Here is a 16,795-nt window from a genome sequence, read left to right as displayed (position 1 = left end):
CTAGCCACCCAAATGATAGTTGAGGATCTCTGGAGGTACAGAATGCTCACCACCATATGTCCCCAGAACCCAGTCCTTAAACAGAGATCTGTGCTATAGACTTGGTGGTCGGCATCCCTGTACTTTTGCTCCCAGCCTCCAGCCCTGCTTCAGGAAAGAGCTCCAGAGCATCTAGTCATTGCCACATCCACCCTGAGTGCTGACCCAGCAGCTCCTCCCTGATGATATGTTTCTGATCATGAGGAAAGACAGGAAGACCGCTCCACACGCAAAGCCCATTTCCTGCAGATTCGTAATGGCAACACATCACGGAGCTGCTGTGTCGTGGGGCAACCCAGCTGTGCACGTATTCTTGCAACATTTTTGGAATGCAGGCCCAGCAAATATGTACGTGGTAGAAAGCATGATCATTCTAAGGAAAGCTATTTGACATGAACCATTTTGAAGTAAATGTCTACACATCTGTTTTTTTTATGGTTTCTTTAAATGACTGCATAGCAAAAGAAGAAATGGAAGTAAAAGCGAATGGTATTGTGAAATTTTTAAAGTATTCACAACATAAAAGTTGACAGTTACATTTTATTCAGCAGGAACTTTTAGGACTTTGAGCCCGGGAGGCAGCATCTTACTTAACCCAGAAAGAATTGCTCTGAGGAGGCACTTGGGGGAGGGACAGATTATATAGAGGTTTGGCAACAAAGGGCAGGTAGTTTGAATGTCAAAAGATTACAGTAAGTTAAAGAAAACCAGATATCCCAAGTTAAGGAGTTTAGCACTTTTCTGGGTGTGGAAAGATGCAAGAGTCTGGGCTCACTGAAATCATTCCTTTAATATGCATCTCAGCTATCTGGGGCCAGGATCTTGTGTTTTCACATCCCAGTTTCCTCAGGGCTCACTGTGGGGAGTGGCTGCTGTTTGATGACTGCTAGATAGCAGGTATTCTTTCCTTCCCGAGTTTCCTTAGGGCTCACCAGCTCACCTTCTCTGGCGGCTACAATCATTGATGATTGTGACATTCTTTGTTCACTGATGTGAGATGGTTGGATGGCATCACCAACTTGATGGACATGAGTTTGAGCAAGCTCCGGGAATTGGTGATGGACAGGGAAGCCTGGTGTCCATGGTCACAAAGAGTTGGACATGACTGAGCAACTGAATTGATGGTAGGAAATATTCCATTCATCAGTATCACCCAGATAAAGCCCACCTGAGTTCTACATGGATAAAAGACATGTGTAGCCTACAGAGTATTTTTGTCCAGACAGGTAGCAACCAGAAGTATTCAAAAAGCAATTCCACCCTTTACTTCTGTCTCTTGGAAGAACACTAAAGGGTCTCCAGTTGGGAACCCATAGTGCCATTTTGTCAATCCCTTTGCAACTCTCCCAGCACTGGCCCTGCCCCCAGCACCTCCCGCTCACTCTGGACTTTGCCCTCTCTCTCTACTCACATCCCCTCTCAGATATTTGGAACTCCTCACTCTGCGGTTCATCCTGCTTTCTCTCTCCCTCCCTTTTCTTAGCCCTTGATTGTATCAGTTAACTTACCCTCTGACTTCTGGTCATTTCCTCTTTGTAATGTGTATTAGTTAACTTTTCCTACCTGGAATCCAAGCAACAAAACTCCCTACAAAACAGAAGCAAAGAAAGAGAAGGAAGCAGGGGTGGGAGATTGTGAACAATCATTCGTAATAAATCTTTCATCAAATTTATTCACTTTATTCAGTAAAAATACTATAAATTTAAAAGTGAGCTTAAAATGAAAAGGTATATTGTATTAATTTAAAAGTGTGATGCTACTTGTCATAAAGTTATTCCGTGAGCACAAACAGCTGGGAAAATACTTGCCACTCCCTGCCCCACCCCACCCCGCTCCTCCTAGCTTGTTTAAGCATGTTCACACCTCCCTCAGTCCCAGTTTCTGGTTCTATATCTCAGTTTTCACACTTGTTTTTGCCCTTCGTTCACTCTGGCAATTCTTAAATTTCACTTTTCATGTTTGTTTTTTTTTAATACAGATTTTCCCACCTGACTTCTAGTTCTTTCTGCTGCTCCTTTTTAATATTTTATACCATTTCCTGGGATGAAAATGTCCCCTAACTCCTCACCACACACACCTGGATTCTCCACTCCAAATTCAAACAGGTGTGAATTTACATGTCTGTCTTGTTCTCTGGGCAATGACCTTACAGTAAAAACAGATTTATCTTTGCTTTGAGTTAAACAGACTTTCAGTGACTGCTGAGTGAACTCAACTCCATTGCGTTACTTTTCGACACACTGACTCAAGCCCTCCTACCACGCAGAGCCTCCACGCTTGTCGCGCCTCCATTCCAGCACCTTCTCTGTGCGCCCTTCAGGAGCGTTCATTTCTTCTTTCCTCCTCCCGAAGTCTGCAGCCCTCTTCCGTCAATGCTGGGCCAATGTAACCACCTCATATGTGCTCCCCTAGTTTTGTAAAACTTTTTTCAGTAAAAAGAGCACAAGCTATGACTCAGTTAACAACAATAATACACCATAGTGACAGTAATTGAGTATCTACCTTGTGCGTTCACTGTAGAAAGCAATTTGCATGCATTATCTAATTTAAAGTATACATTAATCTTCTGCATATGTACTGTTACTATTCCATTTCATAGAGGAGAAAACTGAAGCTTAAAGATTTTAAGGCATTTACTGAGGGTTACACAGTTAGCTATGTCAAAGCTATGACTTTTCCAGTAGTCATGTATGGTTATGAGAGTTGGACCATAAAGAAGGCTGAGCACCAAAGAATTGATGCTTTTGAACTGTGGTGTTGGAGAAGACTCTTGAGAGTTCCTTGGACTGCAAGGAGATCAAACCAGTTCTTCCTAAAGGAAATCAATTGTGAATATTCATTGGAAGGACTGATGCTAAAGCTGAAACTCCAATACTTTGGCCACCTGATGTGAATAACTGACTCACTGGAAAAGACCCTGATGCTGGGAAAGATTGAAGGCAGGAGGAGAAGGGGACGACAGAGGATGAGTTGGTTGTGTTAGGTAGGTAGAATAGGGAAAAGGAGTCCAAAATGGCGGTGGCCAAAAGACAAGGAAGGGAAAAGCCGGTGAAAATAGAACAAAGGAAGATCCGAGGACTGGAGTGAGGACCTCAGGTAAAACAAACAGCACTCCTGGCTGGCCCAATTTACATAGGGCAGGCCCAGGGGAAAAAAGCATATAAAGAGAAGAGCCAAAGCTAGCTCTCTCTCCCCCACGAGCTGGGCGCTCTTCTCTTCGCATCTTTGGGTTAACATGCCCTCCCTCATGCCTCGAGGATGGATTTTCCTGCTATCTTCTAAATAAGATAGAGCTGTAACACTGAGCTGTAAACACTGATTTGTCTAAGAGCTATAACACGGTCCTTTCGAGACCTGAGAGCTATAACATGGCCTGTCCAAGACCCGAGAGCTGTGACACGCCAAGGGGGCTTTAATGTCCATCACCCCAAATCTTTGTTGTGACGAGACAAAGAACCGAGGAGCATACACTCGAGTGACAGTTGGATGGCATCACTGACTCGATGGACTGAGTTTGAGCAAGCTCCAGGAGTTGGTGATGGACAGGGAGGCCTGGTGTGCTGCAGTCCATGGGGTCGCAAACAGTTGAACACGATTGAGTGACTGAACTGAACTGAACACAGTTAGCAAGGGTCAAAACTGGGTACAGAGTTGAAGATGTTTAGGTCCTTGGATTTATGCTTTGGGGACAGCAGGTATTATGAGATACCCCCACTGGGGGGAGGGGCTAAGATCAGCATGGGACGTGCCTCTGATCTCAGAGAGCAAGCACGTTGCAGGACACATCGCCTAGCTCCATGGTGCTTTGTTTAGTTGACTCCACCACTTATTTTGGAGGCTTTCCAGGTGGTGCTAGTGGTAAAGAACCCAACTGCCAGTGCTGGAGGTGCAAGAGAAACGGTTTTGATCCCTGGGTCAAGGAGACCCCCTGAAGTAGAAAATGACAACCCACTCCAGTATTCTTGCCTGGAGAATCCCGTGGATAGAGGAGCCAGGCAGGCATCAGTCCATGGGTTCGCAAGGAGTCGGATGTGAATTAGCACAGCACACCACTCTTATTTAAGTCTCTTTAAACAATTTCAGGGGCTTTCCTGGTGGCTCAGAGGTTAAAGCGTCTGCCTCCAATGCGGGAGACCCGGGTTCGATCCCTGGGTTGGGAAGATCCCCTGGAGAAGGAAACGGTAACCCACTCCAGTATTCTTGCCTGGAGAATCCCATGGACGGAGAAGCCTGGTAGGCTACAGTCCACGGGGTCGCATAGAGTCGGACGCGACTGAGCGACGGAACGGAAGGGAAACAATTTCAACCTGTCCTGACTGTCTCAGTATTAAAATGTAGAGGATGTTTGGCAACCAAGAATTGTGTTTTCTCACCAGCCGTGGAGAAGCCAAGTTTCATTTTCATTAAGGAAGAAGGATATTTTCATACTTGATCCTCACAGAGCATTTCTTAGGTTTTCTCAACCGGATTATCTGGTTCTCCTCCCCTTGATTGAAGACTTAAAGTATTCTATTCTTTCTACTGACATCTATTACTGTTCTTCGCATTAGTTTTGGGGGTGGTGTTCTCATTATTTCCTTCACTGGATTGGATTCTATGTGATGACTGGGACCACGCCTTTTTCCTCTTTTAATTTCCTACAGCCTCTCACTGTTCTCAGTTCAGTTCAATTGCTCAGTCATGTCCAGCTCTTTGTGACCCCATGAACCATAGCACGCCAGGCCTCCCTGTCCATCACCAACTCTCAGAGTTTACCCAAACTCATGTCCATTGAGTCAGTGATGCCATCCAACCATCTCATCCTCTGCTGTCCCCTTCTCCTCCTGCCCTCAATCTTTCCCAGCATCAAGGTTTTTTCAAATAAGTCAGCTCTTCGCATCAGGTGACCAAAGTATTGGAGTTTCAGCTTCAACGTCAGTCCTTCCAATGAGCACCCAGGACTGACCTCCTTTAGGATGGACTGGTTGGATCTCCTTGCAGTCCAAGGGACTCTCAAGAGTCTTCTCCAACACCACAGTTCAGAAGCATCCACTCTTCTGCGCTCAGCTTTCTTTATAGTCCAAATCTCACATCCATACATGACTACTGGTGTCGGTTGATCTCAATAAGGAAAAGTCCCGTATGTGTGTCCAGAGCAGGATTTGCCCGTCTTGGCACTGTTGGCATCTGGGGCTGGACTGTCCCTGACAGTAAGAAGCATTTCTGACCTCCAGTCCCTAGCAGCCGTCCCCACAAATCTGACAAAATATCTCTGGGTATTGCCCAGAGTCACCTGGGAGGCAGAACCACTCCTGGTTGAGGACCACTGGTAAATAAAGAACATCAGCATTCAAAGGATTTAGCACAATAGATGGCTATTAAAAGCTGAATGAGGGGAATTCCCTGACAGTCCAGTGGTTAAGACTTCACCTTCCAGTGCAGTGAGTTTGATCCCTGGTTGAGGAGTTAAGATCCACTTGCCTCAGGGCCACATAATGAGACCATAAACAGCAGAAACAATCTTGTAACAGATTCAATAAAGACTTTTAAAAATATTGAATGAAATAAATGATAAGCAAAATATGGCTTAAGTTAGTTAAGCTGTATGATTTTCAATATCCATTTTGGAAATTTGAAACAAGCCTCAAAATAGACGGATGAAAGGGAACTAGGGTTTATATACTATATCCACTAGGTTTTGAGAGCTTATCTCTTAGTGACTCATTTCGTGATCCACAAAATGTAACGAAGAAAGTTGCTAGTAGAACCCAGGGAAGGCCCTGTGTTCTCAGATGATCTTCACTGAACATTCACCGTCAATGTAAAATAAAAGAACAGCAAGATATTTAAACCCATGGGCTATAGAAATAGAGAGTGAATTCCAAGCCTGGTTTTGTTACTTATCCCAGGGACAGGGGAGCCTGGTGGGCTGACGTCTATGGGGTCGCACAGAGTTGCACATGACTGAAGTGACTTAGCAGCAGCAGCAGCCATGGGGCTAGGAACAAGTAACTTAAACTCCCTGACCTTCAATTTACTTACCTGTGAAGATGGATTTAATTATAGCACCCTTTTCAAAGGGTTTTGTGAGGATTAAATGAAATAATGCCTGCAAAGTGTTTAGAACACTGCGAAACCTTAGTACTCAAGAAATATTAGCTTCTAAAAGTATGCATATAATATTAGCTTCTATAAGTTTCCATATAAAGGAGCACTTGTGTTGCAAGCTCATCAATTATATGATGTAATCCAATTTTTGAAGCTTTACAATATACATTTATCATGTCCCTGAGGACTATTGATATTCATCATCTTTTCATATCCTGTCCTATTGGTCACTTGATTCTTTTCTTTTGTGAAATGTCTGCTATTTTTTAAACATTGAGAGTTTGTGAATGAACTTTCATGAAACAGAAACAGACACTTTGCTGTACAGAAAAATTAAGACAACATTGTAAATCAAGTATATTTCAACAAAAAATGGAGTGTTTGTCTTTAAGTATTATTTTGAATACAAGTCCTTTATCTAATATACGTGTACAAATATTTTTCTCCCTCTCTGTGACTTGCATTTTTGCTTTCTTAGTAACTTCTTTCAAAGAGTAACCATTTTTTAACATTGATAAAGTCCAATTATATTTTGTTCATTTGCTATTTGTTCAGTTGGTATTCTACAAAAACTTTGCCTACACTGAGATTACAAAATTTTATCCTGTATTTTTCTTTAGAAGTTTTAACTTTCAAACAAAAATCTATGATCCACTTCAAGTTAAGCAAAATATGGTATAACTCTATCATGTAATACTCTTCAAAAAAAGAGACAAATCATTGACACATACAACTTTAGATGAATCTCAAAATCATTAGTTTGAATAAAAGGAAGACACAAAAGAGTGGATAGTCTACCATTCCATTGATGAACATATTCTAGAAAATGCAAACTCATTTATAAAGACAAATGAGTTGTTGTGCACGATGGGGATAGAGACAGGGTGGACCACAAAGGGGATGAGGAAACTTAGGAGGAGACGGAAACGTTAAGTACCTGGAGTTTCTGGCGTATGCACGATTGTCAGATGTCAAGTGGTTCACTTTAAATATGTGAGGCTTATATAATTATGTCAATAAAGTTGAAAAATACACATTTGCAACCATGGAGACATGGAATTTTGTTCAAGCTACTTGGTGCAGAATTAAGATTTTACATTCATACCATGCTAACCCCAGCATTTATCTGACTCCTTATACCACCTTAATACTCATAACTCACTCGGTTCAGTTCACTCACTCAGTCTCGTCTGACTCTTTGCGACCCCATGGACTGCAGCATTCCAGGCCTCCCTGCCCATCACCGACTCCCAGAGTTTACTCAATGTCCATTGAGTCGGTGATACCATCCAACCATCTCATCCTCTGTCGTCACTGTCTCCTCCTGCCTTCAACCTTTCCCGGCATCAGGGTCTTTTCCAATGAGTCAGTTCTCTGCATCAGGTGGCCAAAGTATTGGAATTTCAGCTTCAGCATCAGTCCTTTCAATGAATATTCAGGACTGATTTCCTTTAGGAAGAACTGGCTGGATCTCCTTGCAGTCTAAGGGACTCTCAAGAGTCTTCTCCAACACCACAGTTCAAAAGCATCAATTCTTCGGCGCTCTGCTTTCTTTATGGTCCAACTCACACATCCATACATGACTACTGGAAAAACCATAGCTTTGACTAGGCAGTCCTTTGTTGGCAAAGTAATGTCTCTGGTTTTTAATACACTGTCTAGGTTGGTCATAACTTTTCTTCCAAGGAGCAAGCATCGTTTAATTTCATGGCTGCAGTCACCATCTGCAGTGAAAAATAGCCTGTCACTGTTTCCATTGTTTACACATCTATTTGCCATGAAGTGATTGGACGAGATGCCATGATCTTAGTTTTCTGAATGTTGAGTTTTAAGCGCCAACTTTTTCACTCTCCTCTTTCACTTTCATCAAGAGGCTCTTTAGTTCTTTGCTTTCTGCAATAAGGGTGGTGTCATCTGCATATCTGAGGTTATTGATATTTCTCCCAGCCATCTTGATTTCAGCTTGTGCTTCATCCAGCCCAACATTTCTCATGATGTACTCTGCACATAAGTTAAATAAGCAGAGTGACAATATACAGCCTTGACGTACTCCTTTCCCGATTTGGAACCAGTAACTCACTAGTACCTGGCATTGGCTCTTAATGCTTCTTTTACATACAACACCTGTCCTCTAGAGGTCAGGCTTGCCCCAGAAAAATAATTCAAGTTGGTAAATACATTGGTTCATCTTCTTGAAGAGAATCTGTGCCTGATATGTGTGTGTTTGTGTGTGTGTGCGTGCGCGTGCTCACGCGCTTGTGTGATTTACTTAACTCACATCAAATCAAAAATTGGTGTACTTTAATGTGATTTCCATCCTGTTATTCAGTTGCTAAGTCATGTCCGACTCTACGAGACAGCATGGACTGAAAAACACCAGGCTGCCCTGTCCTTCACTTTTTCCCAGAGTTAGCTCAAACTCAGGTCCATTGAGTCAGTGATGCCATCCAACCATCTCATCCTCTGTCACCCCCTTCTCCTCCTGCCTTCAATCTTTCCCAGCATCAGGGTCTTATCCAATGAGTCAGCTCTTCGCAGCAGGTGGCCAAAGTATTGGAGTTTCAGCCTCCACATCAGTCCTTCCAATGAAAATTTCCATCCTAAAGTGATAAATATCCAGTACAAGTAGTGGAATTTGGAAACAACTGAGACCCTGAATAATACAGATCCTTGAAAAGGGAAATGCCTATCAAAAATGACATCCCACACTTGGATAATTAAGACTTTTGCATGGTCTAAAAGGACATGAAATAGGAAAAGGGTAAAGAAAGATAGACAACAGAGCTTATATTAGACTCAAAAAGAATGATATGAAACAATAAAAATGATCAAATAAAAAAAAAAAATGACATCCCAGCCATGCCTCCAATACCCTGATTCATGAGCCAGGGACCTTGTCCTCAGTGAACTCCACCTCTTTATTCCCTTTTTCAAAAAATCCCCAAACTTGGTAATACTTCCATTCCTTCTTCTGTGAAGCAAAGATGGCATTGTGATTAACTAAAAATTTAGGAATAAATGTCAAAGATCCTGATTACCATAAAGACGGCCTGATACATGATTTGGGGTATAACCCTTATATCCCAAAGCAACTAAGACATGTCCACCAAGAAGACTGAAATTTAAATTTAGGAGTTTTCATTGATATGGTTGATGATATCATCAACTCAGTGGACATGAGTGTGAGCAGGCTCCGGGAGATCGTGAAGGACGGGGAAGCCCGGCGTGCTGCGGTCCACGGGGCCGCAGAGTCAAACACAAAGGAGAAACCGAACAACAACAAACTAACCTGCAGTTGGTCACGGCCCGTTCGTCCTACGCCACAGCCCCAGGGTGAGCGCTAGCCTATGCATTGTGACGTAAAATGTCTAAAACAGCAACGTCAGAGTTTCAGTGACTTGCCAGTCTTAGTTCTGGCTTGATGTTAGAGGACAAAGTGTCTACAGAGAGTTTAAAATAGATGAAACAAAAAGAGGTGAAGAAAGGGGATATTCAAGTTGATTAATTGAATTGCTCGATTACTTTTGCCATTGGGTGTCAATCCATCAGCACGACAGTATGGAGCTGGAGCAGGATCCCAGAGGCCCCCTGCTGTGACAGACAGTAAGACTGACCTAGGAGTCAGTGGGCTTCCCAGGTGGCACTAGCAGTAAAGAACCCGCCTGACAGTGCAGGAGACGTAAGAGAGGTAGGTTCCATCCCTGGGTCGGGAAGATTCTCTGCAGGAGGGCACAGCAACCCACTCCAGTATTCCTGCCTGGAGAATCCCATGAACAGAAGAGCCTGGTGGGCTACATTCCATAGGGTCAAAAGAGTCAGGACAATACTGAAGCAACTTAGCACACAGCACAACTGGGAACCAATCCATTTCCCAGGTGCCCTGATGGAGGTTCGTCAGACTGACACTGATGGGGAAGACACTCAGTGTGGATCAGACACAAGGCACAACAGAGACCAGCCCTGCCTGGCTCACGTGACTATCTTGATGACGAAATGATACATTTAGGGCATGTCCATATTCTACAGCTAAATTTTTATTTTAATATTATTCTATTTGAAAAGTTTATAGCTATTGTTCAGATAAACAGTAACAAATTCTACAGTCCCGGACACTTTGGAAACCATCATTAAATAAATCAAACTGAAAAATTCTAGTAATGGCTCTTATTTTTTAATCAGAAAGTTAGACTTTATTTTGGCCCTGCCATGTGGCATGTGGGATCTTAGTTCACTGACCATGGACAGAACCCATGCCTCCTGAAGTGGAAGCATGGAGTCAACCACTGGACCTCCAGAGAAGTTGCAAAGGTTAAGTTAGACGTTTATGCTTAGAAAGTATTTGTAATAATTCCTTTCTGCTTCATGTCTAGATAGACTGGTGGTTCTCAACCAGGGGTGATTTTGGGCCCAGGGGGTGTTAGCAATGACATTCTGGATAGTCACAGCTACTGCCATTCGTGTCTAGCAGGTAAGAGGCAGTAGATGCTGATATACACCCATACATCTTTCAACGCACAGTGTAGCTCATCACAGCAAAGAATCTCCAGGCATGCAGCGTCAACAGTGTTGAGGCAGAGAAAGCCTGAACCTAGAACAGGCAACTCTTTTATGAATAACAATTTAGAAACTACAGAAACATCAAAGAAAACACTAGGGGACAGTAAGAGCTCACTGAGTGTCACCTCCTGTTAAAAACAGTTCCACATCGATTCCACAGCATTTTTTGTATGTATTGTAGGAAGTGAATAAACATTGATGTTTTTGAGAAACAGGCCTTTTCATTGCAGGAAAAGGATCTACAAATAGGAAAGGGGGAGGGGGAGGAAAGCACCTGCAGGGCTGAATTTCAGTTGTCAGTTCAGTCACTCAGTCGTGTCCAACTCTGCAACCCCAAAGACTGCAGCATGCCAGGCCTCCCTGTCCATCACCAACTCCCAGAGTTTACCCAAACTCATGTCCATTGAGTCAATGATGCCATCCAACCACCTCATCCTCTGTCGTCCCCTTCTCTTCCTGCCTTCAGTCTTTCCCAGCGAGTCAGTTCTTCACATCAGGTGGCCAAAGTTTTGGAGCTTCAGCATCAGCATCAGTCCTTCCAATAAATATTCAGGACTGATTTCCTTTAGGATGGACTGGTTGGATCTCCTTGCAGTCCAAGGGACTCTCAAGAGTCTCCTCCAACACCACAGTTCAAAAGCATCAATTCTTCGGCATTCAGCTTTCTTTATAGTCCAACTCTCACATCCATACATGACTATTGGAAAAACCATAGCTTTGACTAGATTGACCTTTGTTGGCAAAGTAATGTCTCTGCTTTAAGCTGTCTAGGTTGGTCATAGCTTTTCTTCCATGGAACAGCATCTTTTAATTTCATCACTGAAATCACCATCTGCAGTGATTCTGGAGCTGATTTCAGTTGTGAATCAGTGCGAATACATCAATATATTATATCTACCGTATTATATATCATATCATACTGATTTTCTATCTCTGCTTACTGAAAAGTCTTATAAATGAAGGCATCCATAAAGCCAGGAGCACTCCTGGTACCCAAATCTTGTTTTCTAAATATCGTTCTCTATGAACAGAAACTAGAGATTCTTAAAGAATTGGCTTATTCCAGGAACGCGACAATAAGCCTAGGATATCTTGTTGGGCCTCAGAGCACGATGTAGCTGTTGTTGTTTAGTTGCTAAGTCATGTTCTACTGTTTTGCAACCCCATGGACTGTAGCCCATCAGATTCCTCTATCCATGGGATTTCCCAGGCAAGGATACTGGAGTGTGTTGCCATTTCTTTCTCTAGGCTACCTTGCTGACTCTGTCAAAAGGACATGGGACCTGACTTGTGAGGGCTTTCAATGGCCAGATTTGGGGCAATTTTTACATGATAAATGAGAAAAAGCTAACAAATGGAATATCTTAATTTTTTAAATTTACAAATTGAAGAGAAAAAAATACTATTTTTAGAAGAATGCTAGCTACATAAACTGGTAGGAAGGGTAGAATATTTTTTGTCCCTGCCTCTCAGCGTACAGGATCTTAGCTCCCCAAACAACGATTGAACCCATGCCCCTAATGACTGGATCGTCAGGGAAGTCTCAGAGTAGAACTTTAGGATACGGTTTCGGCTCCAGCCACGCAGAAGCAAGTGACGCTGGCTGCGAGCAACCGACCATGCACAGAAGCGTGGCCGAGAGGAGCTACCCCACGTCCAAGGTAAGGTACAGCAGCTGCACTTTGTGGAGCAGCTGTGAAGAGATATTCCACGACCAAGGTAAGAGAAACCCAAATAAGACGGTAGGTATTGCGAGGGGGCATCAGAGGTCAGACACACTGAAATCATAATCACAGAAAACTAGTTGATCTGATCACATGGACCACAGCCCTGTCTAACTCAGTGAAACTAAGCCATGCCGTGAGGGGCCACCAAAGATGGAGGGGTCATGGTGGAGAGGTCTGACAGAATGTGGTCCACTGGAGAGGGGAATGGCAAACCACTTCAGTATACTTGCCTTGAGAACTCCATGAACAGTATCAAAAGGCAAAATGATAGGATACTGCATGAGGAATTCCCCAGGTCGGTAGGTACCCAGTATGCTACTGGAGATCAGTGGAGAAATAACTCCAGAAAGAATGAAAGAGTGGAGCAAAAGTGAAACAAATACCCAGTTGTGGATGTGACTGGTGATAGAAGCAAGGTCCAATGCTGTAAAGAGCAATATTGCATAGGAACCTGGAATGTTAGGTCCATGAATCAAGGCAAATTGGAAGTGGTCAAACAGGAGATGGCAAGAGTGAACGTTGACATTCTAGGAATCCGTGAACTAAAATGGATTGGAATGGGTGAATTTAACTCAGATGACCATTATATCTACTACTGTGGGCAGGAATCCCTTAGAAGAAATGGAGTAGCCATCATGGTCAACAAAAGAGTCTGAAATGCAGTACTTGGATGCAATCTTTAAAATGACAGAATGATTTCTGTTCGTTTCCAAGGCAAACCATTCAATATTACAGTAATCCAAGCCTATGCCCCAGCCAGTAATGCTGAAGAAAGCGAAGTTGAACGGTCCTATGAAGACCTACAAGACCTTTTAGAACTAACACCCAAAAAAGATGTCCTTTTCATTATAGGGGACTGGAATGCAAAAGTAGGAAGTCAAGAAACACCTGGAGTAACAGGCAAATTTGGCCTTGGAGCACGAAATGAAGCAGGGCAAAGGCTAATAGAGTTTTAGCAAGGGAACGCACTGGTCATAGCAAACAGCCTCTTCCAACAACACAAGAGAAGACTCTACACATGGACATCACCAGATGGTCAACACCGAAATCAGGTTGATTATATTCTTTGCAGCCAAAGATGGAGAAGCTCTATACAGTTAGCCAAAACAAGACCAGGAGCTGACTGTGGCTCAGATCATGAATTCCTTATTGCCATATTCAGACTAAATTGAAGAAAGTAGGGAAAACCACTAGACGATTCAGATATGACCTAAATCAAATCCTTTATGATTATACAGTGGAAGTAAGAAGTAGATTTAAGGGACTAGGTCTGATAGATAGAGTGCCTGATGAACTCTGGACGGAGGTTCGTGACAGTGTACAGGCGACAGGGACCAAGACCATCCCCATGGAAGAGAAATGCAAAAAAGCAAAATGGCTGACTGAGGAGGCCTTACAAATAGCTGTGAAAAGAAGAGAAGAGAAAAACAAAGGAGAAAAGAAAAGATATAAGCATCTGAATGCAGAGTTCCAAAGAATAGCAAGGAGAGATAAGAAAGCCTTCCTCAGCGATCAATGCAAAGAAATAGAGGAAAACAACAGAATAGGAAAAACAAGAGATCTCTTCAAGAATATTAGAGATATCAAGGGAACATTTCATGCAAAGATGGGCTCGATAAAGGACAGAAATGGTATGAAGGCAGAAGATATTAAGAAGAGGTGGCAAGAATACACAGAAGAACTGTACAAAAAAGATCTTCACGATGAAGATAATCACGATGGCGTGATCACTCACCTAGAGCCAGACATCCTGGAATGTGAAGTCAAGTGGGCCTTAGAGAGCATCACTACGAACAAAGCTAGTGGAGGTGATGGAATTCCAGTTGAGCTATTTCAGATCCTGAAAGATGATGCTGTGAAAGTGCTGCACTCAATATGCCAGCAAATTTGGAAAACTCAGCAGTGGCCACAGGACTGGAAAAGGTCAGTCTTCATTCCAATCCCAAAGAAAGGCAATGCCAAAGAATGCTCAAACTACCACACAATTGCACTCATCTCACAAGCTAGTAAAGTCATGCTCAAAATTCTCCAAGCCAGGCTTCAGCAATATGTGAACCGTGAACTTCCAGATGTTCAAGCAGGTTTTAGAAAAGGCAGAGGAACCAGAGATCAAATTGCCAATACCCGCTGGATCATGGAGCAAGCCAGCGAGTTCCAGAAAAACATCTATTTCTGCTTCATTGACTATGCCAAGCCTTTGACTGTGTGGATCACAATAGACTGTGGAAAATTCTGAAAGAGATGGGAATACCAGACCACCTGACCTGCCTCTTGAGAAACCTGTATGCAGGTCAGGAAGCAACAGTTAGAACTGGACATGGAACAACAGACTGGTTCCAAATAGGAAAAGGAGTACGTCAAGGCTGTATATTGTCACCTTGCTTATTTAACTTATATGCAGAGTACATCATGAGGACCGCTGGGCTGGAAGAAGCACAAGCTGGAATCAAGATTTCTGGGAGAAATATCAATAACCTCAGATATGCAGATGACACCACCCTTATGGCAGAAAGTGAAGAGGAACTAAAAAGCCTCTTGATGAAAGTGAAAGAGGAAAGTGAAAAGGTTGGCTTGAAGCTCAACATTCAGAAAATGAAGATCATGGCATCTGGTCCCATCATTTCATGGGAAAAAGATGGGGAAACAGTGGAAACAGTGTCAGACTTTATTTTTTTGGGCTCCAAAATCACTGCAGATGCTGATTGCAGCCATTAAATTAAAAGACGCTTACACCTTGGAAGGAAAGTTATGACCAACATAGATAGCATATTAAAAAGCAGAGACATTACTTTGCAAACCAAGGTCCATCTAGTCAAGGCTATGGTTTTTCCCATGGTCATGTATGGATGTGAGAGTTGGACTGTGAAGAAAGCTGATCGCCGAAGAATTGATGCTTTTGAACTGTGGTGCTGGTCCCTTGGACTGCAAGGATATCCAACCAGTCCATTCTAAAGGATATCAGTTCTGGATGTTCATTGGAAGGACTGATGCTAAAGCTGAAACTCCAATACTTTGGCCAACTGCTGCAAAGAGCTGACTCATTGGATAAGACCCTGATGCTGCGAAGGATTGATGGCAGGAGGGGAAGGGGACGACAGAGGATGATATGGTTGGATGGCATCACCGACTCAATGGACATGAGTTTGAGTGAACTCCGGGAGTTGGTGATGGACAGGGAGGCCTGGCGTGCTGTGATTCATGGGGTCACAAAGAGTTGGACACGACTGAGCGACTGAGCTGAACTGAACTGAACTTAATGATTTTTAATCTTAAGTGGAGTTGTCACCAGAAAGCATCTTCAACATGTGTTAAAACCACTTGATGTTGGGGAAGAATATACTCTGTCTCAGAGTATCACCCCATGGGTTATGCATAAAATACTGTAGAGAGGCCTGTTAGCATTTTCACATGGTGATCAGGCTTCACTCAACTCCACAAGTGGACAACTGGATGTCCTATGCCGCCAATGTTGCACAATGGGCATGTTACCCATGTAATAATTTTGCCAAAATGTTTAACCTGAATCTACTGTGAGGAAAAATTTTAAAAACCAAGATGGGGGACTTTAAACAAGACCATTGCTCTAGACCCTTCAGAAAAAAGTCAAAGTCACACACAAAAAAACACAAAAATTCACGGACAGATCCATATGAAAAAGATTAATGAGACACCACCAAATGCAAAGTGAAAACCTTAAGAAAATTAAAATATTACCATACATTATATGATATATTTAATTAAAGTTAATTTTCTCAGTATGAATATGGTGTTGTGGTTTGAGGGGAAAAGTCCTTATTCTCATGCATATTAAAGGATTTAGATAAATGTGTCATGGTGTTTGCAACTTATATTTAAATATATGTTTCAGGAAACATAGATAGACATAGACAGCATATGTCTCAAAATGTTGACATTGATGAATGTGGATGAAGAATGTGCATACATTCATTGTATGGTTTTGAAACTTGTTTAAAAAAAAAGAAAGGAAAATTTTGCACCAGTCAATGGCAGTAGGGGAAAAAGCAAAACTTCACCTTTCATTACAACTATTACTGGCAAATTATTTTTCTTCAACTCCATATGCTTTTGACAGACTCCAGTATACAGACAAATGTATTTATAACATAGAGGACAGTGCCTTAGGTGTCCTTTCTGCTACAGATGATTCACCTAAGTTTCATATTCTTGTCCACCATTCTACAGATGCTTGTTTTGGTTTGGTAACTTTGGTTTGGTAACACAGTTTGTAAAAGTGCTGCACTCAATATGCCAGCAAATTTGGAAAACTCAGCAGTGGCCACAGGACTGAAAAAGGTCAGTTTTCATTCCAATCCCAAAGAAAGGCAATGCCAAAGAATGCTCAAGCTACTGCACAATTGCACTCA

Source organism: Moschus berezovskii, chromosome 28 (assembly GCF_049115385.1).
Source record: "Moschus berezovskii isolate FMDL1 chromosome 28, NW_MosBer_1.0, whole genome shotgun sequence".
NCBI classification, from domain to species: domain Eukaryota; kingdom Metazoa; phylum Chordata; class Mammalia; order Artiodactyla; family Moschidae; genus Moschus; species Moschus berezovskii.
This window is presented reverse-complemented; position numbering follows the sequence as displayed.